We start from the raw sequence: 12,094 nt of genomic DNA, 5'->3' as shown, positions 1-12,094 counted from the left end.
AGGGATTGAAAGAACAGAATCTTAGCTCTATCTCAAGCAGCTTACATAGATAAAGTGCTTGAACGATTCTCAATGACAAATTCCAAGAAAGGACGTTTAACTTCTCGCCATGGAATTCATCTTTCAAAGAAGCAGTCTCCCCAGACTCCTGAAGAGGAAGATGCAATGAGAAAAGTTCCTTACGCATCTGCTGTTGGAAGTCTGATGTATGTCATGTTTTGTACTAGACTAGATATCTGCTATGTAGTGGGAGTAGTGAGCATGTATCAGTCAAACCCAAGATCGGAACATTGGATAGCAGTTAAGCATATCCCGAAGTATTTAAGGCGGACTAGGGATTATATGTTAGTCTACAAGGGTGGTGTTCTGAACCTTGTAGGCTACACCGATTTAGATTTTCAGACTGATGTCAATAACAAGAAGTTTACTTCTGGAATGGTGTTTACTCTTGAGGGTGGAGCTGTGATATGGAGAAACGTAAAGCAGTTTGCAATCTCAGATTCTACCATGGAGGCTGAGTACATAGCCGCGTCAGAAGCAGCTAAAAAAATAGTCTAGCTAAAGAATTTCTATTCGGATCTTGGTGTTATTCCAAAAATGGATAAACCGCTTGTGTTGTTTTGTGACAATACATGAGCAATAGCCAACTCGAAAGAACCTCATAGTCACAAGAGATGTAAGAATATAGAAAGCAAGTATCACATTATTCGAGAATATGTGGCCAGGGGAGATGTGAAGGCTATGAAGATTACATCTGAAGACAATCTTGCATATCCGGTTACGAAGACACTACCAGAAGTTACATTTGATAAGCATATCAAGGAAATGAGATTAGTAGAATTAAGACATTAGTTTCAATTAGTGCAAGTGGGAGTTTGTTAGCCCTAATTAAAAATCAATTTCTTTGTAATCTCATTTGTTATCAATAAAAGAATATAAATCATTTGTTGACTTGGTCAATTACTTTGCTCACATGTTTTATTATTCATGATTATTTGTTTAATATAAACTTTTATTAAATCTCGAGCATATAGCTAATCATATTTATAGTGACGTAATCACAGTGGAATATAAATATGATTATATGTTCAAAATAAATTAGTCGTAAGATTAGTCAGTGCACAGGATTTACACTGACTTGCCAATCTACGATGTGATCTACTTACACATTGTAGTGTTATGTTCTTTCCAGAACATTAGCATGGTAGATAAGATCGGATGTAATTGTTACATCGTACTAGACCGATATTGATAGTTGATAAGATAAGTAAACATACCGTTATTATCTATTCTAGTCATATTATATAGTTAACCATAGGTCAATTCAATCTCAATTCTGAGTGGTTAGTATTCTAACTGATTGTATTATTTGATTTCTTTGACTTGTTCGTTACCAGCTTACCCTACGGAAAAGCCCATACTTACATCTTGGGAACTCGGTAGTATAATTGAGTGGGAGTGTTAATCATAGATATGAACATCTATAACTTCTGATGAAGAAGTGAAACGATGGTTTCCTTTTCGTTTGGTTCAAGGTGCTAAATGATAGAGATCTCATTTCAGTAATTAATATTATTTTACTGAAATATCATTTATAAGGAACTAAGTATTTTAAGGATAAAATACAATGAGGGGTAAAACGGTATTTTATTCCCATCTCATTGTAGGCCGTCTATAGAGGATTGAGTGACAATTATGGTTGTAACAATGGATAATTAATAGCGTATCTATATTTGTTATAGAGCGTTCTATGAATTCAAGAGTGCAATTCCGAGTCTTTAGTGGAGTCACAAGGAATTAATAAGTTAGTAAATTAATTTGTTAGATTTATGATAACTGTAACACCCTACTACCTTAGATCCATTACTAAGTGAGTTTAAAATGTGCATTTGACTTGCTAATCAAGAATCTAGTTCAAAAGTGTAACTAAACAGTATTAAAATCACATAATTTGAAAATGTGGTCTTTCATTGATAAATTGTAAAGTGTTTAACATTCCGGATCCCAAAAATACTGTTTATAAATATTTACAGCTCAAAAATATGATTAAAGTCGACAACATGACAAAATATGGTTGAGTACAAAACATCTCCCAAAAATACCCCTGGCCGTGGCAGCCAGGTAGGCCAAACATGTACGCACCGCTTCACGCTCTCCGTACTCATTGTTGGTTGAATTTTCCCTTGCCCTTACCTACACCATAGAGCACCCATGAGCCGAAGCCCAGCAAGAAAACTCACATAAACAAATAACATATGCTTAACTTTCACTTAACACGTAATCAAACTGCCAACAGGCTAAACACATATGGCCATGCCGTCCCAGGCGCTTTACCAGGCCCTGGGTATGCGGTCTACACCGTGAGGATAACCCAGGTATCCTTTAGGGTGTCGCCCTGGCAACTCACACTCCGAGTGCTAAACACTGCTCTCGGCCCCTTTCCGTTCTCGGCCTTCGCCGTTCCCGGCCCTTGCCATTCTCGGCCTTCACCGTTCCCGGCTCTTGCCGCTCATTCACTTATATGCACACAAAGCATAATTAAACATGTATTAACATAATTAATGGGGCTACGCCCTGCACACAATCAGATAGGGTCATGCCCTGCAACACAACTATGGGGCCTTGCCCTGCTCTACGGGTACAGCAATTTTCTTACCTGTGTCCCGAGCTTCTTGAGCACCAAAATCCCGAGAACAGTCCTCTAACTTGAGCCTCGCTGAAAACCTAGTCACAACACATACATAGCACTCTCATTAGTAACTATTTCATAATCATCTCCCGGAACCAATCCCGTGCTCTCGGGACCTCCCATTTCATAAAGAATTAACTTGATTTATTTTATTATTGAAAATATTTTGTTTTAATTTAATTTATATTTATTTTGTAGGAAAATTATTGCATTTGTGGTGCTTGAAGCAGAAAAATAAAGAAAAGAAAAGAAGAAGGAAAGTGATAATTTTGTAAGAAAAACAAAGAAATTGGCATTATTAAAAAGCCTTGGAAAAGGCCCACAACCAAGGCCCAACCAAAGCCTCCTGCTGCACCTCTCCAGCAGCCCCTCCTCAAGTCACGCCTGGCTCCAACGAAGCACTCTCCAGCCAGCTCCCCAACGCCCAAATGCCTCAAATTCCTCCAAGGCCAGCCAGGCCCACCACGCGGCCCAATTCACCCCTGCCTTCAGCCTCACCACACCATAAACCGCCTGCCACACAACCTTTGCCCAGCTACTTTATTTTTCCTTGAGCCCATAAATTACACATTGTCTCATTTGTCACCTTTGTCTAAAAATGCCACATTTTTACCTCACTTTCTACACATTTTACCCAAAAATCATCATTACACCCTATAAATTACCCCTATTTGCCATATTTTATTAATTTAATTAATTTAATTAATTTAATCAATTTAAATTGATTATTATAATACTCGATTTTTGGCTATAGAAAAGGGATTTTAGTGTGCATTTTGAAAGGAGGTTACCACACTACACATTCTACACTTTCAAGACCTCTCAATTTTCTTCTTCTTCTTTGTTGTAAATTTTCTATGTGTTTTTAGAGGAAAAATTTGGGGGTTCATCCTCCAAATTTTCCTATCTATGTTTGTAATTTTTTTGTTTGTATTTTCTATTCTAGTTATGAGTTTCTAATATTTTTAAGATTATTAAGGTGATGATGAAGCAATATGTAACTAGATAGTGTTTATTTTGTATGTTGATTTCCCATTTTGTGCAACAAAGTTTATGGAATTTTCTTCTTCAAATATCTTCTTTCATCTTAAATATCATGTATTTTGGATTGTTAGCATATATTTACACTTTGTTCTTCTTTAGTGCAAAAACATAATATTCTTTGTGTAAGATGTGTCATTAAATTGTACACATTCATGCTTAGAACAAAAATATTATGTTTTGTCTTATAAATAATGTTCATTCATTTATTTGTTATTTCATTAGATTGATTTACACTAAATGCTTTGAAATTATAATTTTGAAAAGTGAAGAAAAATCTTATATTTTTAGAAGTAATTTGTGCTTAAAATTATAAATCTATTTGGAAAATGATAGTTTGATTTATTTTAACAATCACTAAAACTTGGGAATCAATGTACTTATAAATATTATTGAACTTATATTTTGTGGATTCTAATCCCTAATAATCTTATTTTACCATATTGTTTACAATTATTAATTTAGTAATATATATTGTCTTTAATATCTTTATTTTAAATCTTTTATTTTATTTTATTGTCACAAATTCTCATCAATCTTTGGGGCTAGGTTAGAATTTAAGAATTTTGGTTTAAAATAGTTTTCTTTTCGATTTTAGACAACTCCTTTGGGTTCGACATCCTTGCTTACACGATCACTATTCTATATGAACGAATCGTGCGCTTGCGATTTATAAATATTTAAAACATACCCGTTTTGGGTCCATCAAGTTTTTGGCGCCGTTACCGGGGATCGAACCCAGGTCACCCGCGTGACAGGCGGGAATACTTACCACTATACTACAACAATCTCATATAACACATATATCATATAACAAATATCTAGATACAGAGCATTAAACATGCTTAATTAAACAATCTCGGGCATAATCATAATCATGCTCATTACAGGGGTTCACGCCCTAATCAAGACTATATTCAACAACTGGGCTAAGCCCTAATCACGTATTGGGTGCAGTTTTCTTACCTCAGGTTCGAGTGTAATATATAATAAGAACGACCATCGAGCACGATCCTGATTCCGAGCCCCTAGGGATAACCTAGTCACAACCAAGTATAGAATCCCATCAATAATGAGCAAATAAAGGCTTTCGGGCTGAGTCCTAGCCTCTGGGACATCGAATTCTACTACACCGGGTAGTAGGGTCGATCCCGAGCCCTTAGGTTTGAGTTCCCGCACTCAAAACCTTCCTTGGCCGAAATCCTCTATTTGCGCTGCGGTGCCCCCATAATTAGAGATGTGACTCTCACAAATAGAGAACCCAACTCCTAAATTCTCTGGACAAGGGCTGCAGCTTGACCCTGCTTCTGGAAACCGCCCAGACTCCTGAGTTAATGAGGGCCGTGGTGCGTCCCTGCGAACCCAGCTTTCTTTGATCCAATTCCTCTAAAAACTCACCCCAAAATCGTACCAAACCCACAATACAATCTCAAACCATACCAGCTTTTTTTCAGACCGTACTAGCTTTCTGTCTGATCTAAATTGTACCACAATTGAAGTTGATTAGCTTCTGAGTTAGAGGCGATATCTGTCCGAAGCGTAGGGAGGCCCACTTTGGTTGGTATTACAACTTCTGTTCCGTATTCCATTGAATATGGTGTTTCACCAATTGATGTTTGTTTGGTTGTTCGGTACGCCCATAAGACTTTCAGTAATTCCTCCAACCATGCACCTTTCTTTTTTTCTTAATGTTGTCGAACACAACTTTGTTGGATGCTTCCGTTTGTCTGTTGCCTGGTGGGTAACTGACATAGGAGAAACTAAGCTTTATTTTGAATTAGTTGCATAATTCTTAGACTTTGGCACTTTTGAAAGGGTTCCATTGTCCGCAACAATTTCTAGAGGAATCCTAAATTGGAAAATGATGTGCTTCTAGATGAAGTTCACCGTGTCAGATTTGTTGACAGTGCAATAAGCTTCTACCACTACCTACTTAGTTAAATAATATGTAGCCAATAATGCGTAGCGTTTTCCCCTAGTTGATCTAGGTAATTCTCCAATAATGTCCACCCCCATTTAGCAAAAGGCCATGGAAAAATGACCGATGAAGCTCTTGAGTGGGGCGATGACTGATGGGAGCAAAGTGCTAGCATTTATCACACTTTCTGGTATATTCCTTAGCTTCTATCATCATATAGGGCCAATAGTAACCTCCAGTAAGGGCTTTGTGGGGTAGGTTGTGTTCACCTGTGTGGTTACCACAAACACCCTTGTGGATTTCTTTAAGCAACTTATGGGCTTCAGAAGGTCGTAGGCACCGCAAGTAGGTCGTTAAAAGACTTTATGTAAAGAATTCCATTTATGATAGAGTATTGGGGGGCTTTGAGTCGCAGAAGGAGAGCTTCTTTTTTATCACTGGGTTTTGTCCCATCAGTTAAGAAGCTCATAATTGGGTTCATCCAACAAGGTTGGTCGGGTTCTACATTGCATATTTTGCCAAAAGATTGGCTTGTTGATTGAGTTCTCTAGGAATCTGTGTCATTTCTAAGGAGAGGAAACAACTTCATAAGTCCCCGATTTTTTTCAAGATTTGCGATAGCTTCAGAACCCTAGCCTCGTAGTTACCTTGAACTTTTTCTGTTATTAGCATAAAGTCTACGCGGATGCAAATATGCTTTACTCCTTAGCTCTTGGCTAATTCCAACCCGTATAGGAGAGCTTCGTATTCTGCTTCGGGTGCTGATTCGACTATTCCGTGTATCATAGGAACCTGCCTGAGTGGTTGTTGTTGTGCAGTAGGTATTGCTTCTGTATGCAGTATAGGCACAACAACTGGTGTGGTTATTGAGGTTATGGGCGGAAGAGGATTGGTAATAAGGGTTCCTTTAATGTAATGGGTCAAATGCCCGTTGTGCATGAGTGCTTGGATATTTCCATATAGACTTTTGCACTATGCAATTGTGTGGCCAAGGTCTTTGTGGAATATACAATACCAATTTTTATCCCTTTAGTCAACAGAAGACTGCATCTTGAATGGGGTCCGCCATATTTGACGGTCTATGTTCTCCTCATAGATTTTTTCTTTGGGGGGGTGTTGAATTCAAAATCTGAGTAATGGGGAGGCCCGTCACCGTTTTTGGATCTTTTGGGATCCTTTTCCTTTTTTGGATTGGTTGGCTTCCACTTGTCTGTTCTGACTAGCGGAGGCGGGTTATTGGCGAGTAGAACGGAAATTGGGGCAAGGTTTTTCTGTGCCCAATCCCGTGCTTCCATAATGCGGAAGACCCCTTTTGCTCTGACTTCTATGTCATTGAGGTCATATGGTGGGGTCATAGTGAGATTTTCGTACAATAGTGTATCTACTTGCAGGCTTTTGACAAATAAATTAGCAGTGATGACAATATCAATGTTATGGATTTAGTGGACCAAATCAAAGAAACGTTTAAGATACACTTTTGGGTGTTCATTCTCACCTATCTCAATGTAGTAGAGGTCTCCCATTATTTTGGGTGCTTCCTGATTCACACTGTATTGTTGCAAGAATTGCTTTCAAAAGTCACTGAGTTATTGATAGAACATGGTTGTAGTTGTCTGAACCATAGAACTGCGAGTCTGGTGAACGTAGTGGAGAATACTTTGTAGTGAATGGCCTCATTTTTTACTTCCAAGGATATTTTATGTTGAAATTGGAAGATATGATCCAGGAGATCACCTCTCCCGTTGAAGGCAGACAATGTTGGGATGACAACGTCTTTGGGTTTTGTCTCTTGTATGATCCAGTCAGTAAACAGAGCCTTGTCAACCATTCTCATGGCAAGGTCTTCAATGTTGAGTCGGTAAGTGGACCTTCCTTCCGAGAATTTCATCAAGGTTTCCTTCATCATTTCCTTCTTCTAGCCTTCTGGGAGTGTGTTTGCCTATTGTGTGAAATCTTTACATTGGTCATGATTCTTGAAAGCGTCTCTGGTCTCATTCTCCACATGGTTGGCTTGTCTAGCTTGATTGATGATGATGCTCAGGAGTTGGTTGGCGATGATCTTGATTTGCGGCGACGTAAGTCTCATTTTGTCGAACATGTGGCACTCCTTGGTAAACACTTTCTCCATTGGTGAGGCCATTGGGCAGCGTATTGAGATCAAGATCAAGATCGTTGTTCCCAAGAACTTGGATGGGTGTTGGCTCAATTGCTGGTAGAGGAATTTTGTTCTTCAGTTCAACGTTTTCTTTACGAAGGTTCACCAATTTGGCTTCCAACTTTTCTTGAGCTTCTTTCAAGGCGTTGATCACTTCTTCGGAACGTTGTTGTGATGCCTCGATGAGTTTAAACATTTGATCTAATTGTTCGTTAACTTCCAGCGTCTTAGTCAATGCCGGAACAACGTTTTTCGGAGCCATAGCTTTTCGTTCTTCTTCAAGTCACACAGTCAGCAAGTGTCTCTTGAAAATATTCAATGATGAGCTTCCCATAGACGGTGCCAATTGTTGATGTCAAAAATTTCGTTAGGGTAATCTTGAAAATTGATCTTTCTTTTCTAGTGGCTTTATCTCCCTTCTTTGATTGGAAACTGGATTCTCCGAAGTGAACAAAGCACCTAGGGTTACCTGCAAGGAAACTCTCCAATGCTTAAGTCAGTCGAATGTATATTCAAGTAGAGTAACAGTAGAAAAACTAGTCTCCCTTTTATTGTTCTTGTTATTGATTATTTATAACAATTTTGAGAGAATAGTCATGGATTAGGTGGAGGAACGCGATTGGATGACGAGTAACCAGCTTTTCCGCTTCTAATCATCCTCTTACAAAGGTGATAACAAAAATAAAAATCCTCTTCCGCTTCTGCGAGAAAGGCTTACCTCCTCCTTTGTGCAAAGGCGATCCCTGTATCTATAGAGTCATTACTAGTTTAAACACCCCATATTGGGCTTCTCTGAAGAAACAACTATTTGGGCGGACTAAAAGAGCTTTGAGCCCATTGTCACATGACATGTTCGATTTTAGGCTCAATGTAGCATTTTTTAGTTCTAACACTTTGCATACATCCAGCATATATTAAATATCTACCCATTATTTACTATACATATAATACACATGAATCAAAATAGTAAATATATATATGTTATTCCCGTTTCTTCCAACATGTACGGATCCACACTGTAAGTCCATGGGCTGCTTTCCTGGGTGTTAAGGCCCAGACCAGGCCCATTAGGCGAAGGGAAAACGGGTATTGGCAGCCCAAGTCTCGGCAAGGCCCAAAGGGCTACCGAGAGAATAAGTCGGGACCATCGTCAGGGTAGGTTGTATAAACTTAGGACCGCGTACTGGGATATTCCCTAAGGTACGGTAAATGAGGTCGCGGCTCCCAAATCCAAGATTGGGCTGGGATCTCTCTGGATGAACCCGAGTCCTGGTAAATGAAACGTGGCCCTGGTAAGCGGAGGGGGACCTTGGTAAACGGACCCGGATGGGTTGTCCGAGTTTGGTGCGATAATATGTCCAAGATACTAACACCGTCCCATGAAGCATGGGGTGTTGTCCCCACGATTAACCTACAGAAGAGACTACCTCGGGATTGTACACTGTTGGTTCAGAACTGCGCCGCCACTACTCGGACCGATCTTGTCCCCCAAATCTTCCTCATTGCCCCTAACACCCAGACTGAAACACCAGTTTGTCGCATGTCTTAGAATAATATATTATTTGGGCTGGCCCAATGGGCTTTGATTAATGTATGTTTCATATATTAATCCTTTGTATTAGGCTCTCATCAGAGAAGCCAGTGATATTTACACCCTTATTGGGCCCAGATTAGCCCCGCCCAAGCCCAACACACTCATGTGCCTATAAATACGAATAGTGGTGCACTGAGGAGGGCATCCGAGATTTTGATTGTAAGCAGTTACTCTGCTAAAACTTGTAGAAAACTCCATTGTTAAAAGTTCTCTAAGCTCTAATACAACTATCTCGTGGACTAAGGCTCATTAACACAACAACCACGTAAAAACCTTGTTTACTTTTCTTAAGTCCTTTCTTTTATGCTCTCTAATCTTTCATAATTCTAGTTTCTGAAAAACTTGGTAAACATTTTGGTGCTTTCATTGAGAGAAAGTGAGAAAGCTTGAGTTGACCTTGAACGTCTGCAACAATGGTGAACATGAGGCACACCACTTTCGACCCTACTAACCAAGAACAAAGCGATGGAGAGCCACTGCCTAGCCAACCTCTTCCTCAGAACCAGCCTGAGGACCCTCCTCATCAGATGTCCCAGCCTGACGAGTCGCAATACTATGAAGGTGGAGCAGAGTATGAGGAAGAGGAGGGAAATGAGGGGGAATATCACGATCTCAAAGCTGAGGATCCCGCGATCCCAGAAGAAGTAGACCCCAACCAGGAGGACCCGGAGGTGACCAAACTAAGGCAACAAGTCCTGGACAAAGAGGCCAGGATTGCCGAACAAAAGGAAGCTACTCGACGGATGTAAGAGTCCCTCCAAGCCCTGCAAGCTTTCATTGCCACCCAAGGTTTGGTGGCTAGCCCTCCAGTTGTTCTGCCTCCAGGAACACAATCGCTCGCTCCGCAAGCTAGGAATGGTGTGCTCGGAGATGCGAGGCCGATTCCTGCCCCGGGACAAGCTCCCGGACATGGTCCGGTTAACCCGGCCCAAGAGAAAGGGAAGGCCAAAGCAAACCCCCAAAGGGAAGTCCCTCATGTCCAGAAAACTGGGACCCGTCTCCGACCGCTCCCTAGGAGAGAGAAGGTGTGTCCCGTCCCAGGACAGGGCCACCTAATCGATCCGCGAGGGACGCACCCGCAGGGTACCAGGCCCTGGCCCACCCCAGGGCAGACCAGACGAGAACGGTCTTTCCACCCAAGCGCTTCCATGAACAAGGGCTACCAGGGGCGCCAACATAATGACGAGTCGAACGCCTTTAGCTCTGGGGACGACACATCTCGGGTAGACCTGTGCGACGGGCTGAATGCTCGAAAGGAACGGGCTCGCAAGGAAAAGATCCACCCCCAAGATGGCGATTTGAGAAATAATCTCAACAATAGGAGGAACGAGAGAGTTTCCTTGGAAGATGGTACGGCCAAATAGTTCATGGAACAGCTGGCCGCCTTAAAGAAAGTTATGGACCGCCTGGTCCGCAAGCAGGAGGGAGCGGACACTAAGTCCGACGAGGAAGAAAAGGAGCCTTGCGCCAAGCACATCGTGGATGTAATGCTCCCCAAAGGATTCAAGATGTCGAGTCTGCCCGCCTACACTGGGAACACCGACCCCAGAGATCATCTGTCGCGCTACAATCAGTTAATGACCGTAGCCCATGTCTGCAACAACGGCAAGTGCCTCTGTTTTTCGATTACTCTAGGTGGCCCTGCAGAGGAATGGTGGAAGAGGCTCAAGCTGGGATCCATCCAATCTTGGTCCGGACTACAGTCGGCTTTCCGCAAACAGTTTGTGGCCACCATGAGGATGGACATGCAGATCAGTGCCCTTGCTAACATCAAGCAGCTCCCCACGAAGATGTTGAGGGCCTACATCCAGCGTTTTACTGAGGAAGGCTCCAAAACCAAGGTGGACGATGGGAAACGCCTGGTGGCCCTATAATCTGGAATTTGGGCGGGGTCTCCCCTCTGGGATGACATGCAGCGCAGCAAGGTGGCCACCCTCGAGGAATTCATAAGGAGGGCCCAAGGCTTTATCAACTGGGAGGAGGCCCAAATCCAGGCATTTGGATGGCAGCCGGCACCTCAGCCAAATGCCTAAACCTTTCCACAATACGGGGCACAGTATCCCGGTGGGGCATAGTATCCGGCCTAGCAGTACCTGGCTCCCCCAGTAGCGCTGGGATCGGCAGCCGCCCCAGGAATAACCTTTGTCGCACCCATGGTTTATAGCCTTGCATCTTCGGGATATGCCCCGGCCCAGTCTACCCCTTTGCCAGGGTACAGAATTGCATCGGTCGGGTACAGTGTTGCTCCCGACGGGGCCCAGCCATCCCAGGGGGGAACTGAAGCAAGTGTGAATCCCTCCCGGGGCAAGAGATCCGGGAAGGGACCAAACCGGTCCGAACCATCTAAGAGAGGCAAGAGGGGCTATGAGCCCCAGTATTCGGAGTACACCAACCTAGTAGATACTAGGGAAAACTTCTACCTGGCCACAAAAATGACGATTCATTACCGGAGACCAGCCCCTATGTTCAAAGGAGGGAAAAACACAAGGGATTCCAACAGAAGGTGCGTGTACCATAAGTAGGCAGGCCACACAACTGAAGAATGTCGGCAGCAAAAGGACGAGATCGAAAATTTGATCAAGCTAGGGCATCTCCACCAGTGGATCAGGATGCCCATGGGAGTTCCGGGAATGTCAGCAGTCCCCGGACAGTCCACGATCCCGGGCGCACCTGGAGTGTACCCACGTCCCCAGGGAG

Source organism: Humulus lupulus, chromosome 6 (assembly GCF_963169125.1).
Source record: "Humulus lupulus chromosome 6, drHumLupu1.1, whole genome shotgun sequence".
Classification (NCBI taxonomy): Eukaryota; Viridiplantae; Streptophyta; class Magnoliopsida; order Rosales; family Cannabaceae; genus Humulus; species Humulus lupulus.
This window is presented reverse-complemented; position numbering follows the sequence as displayed.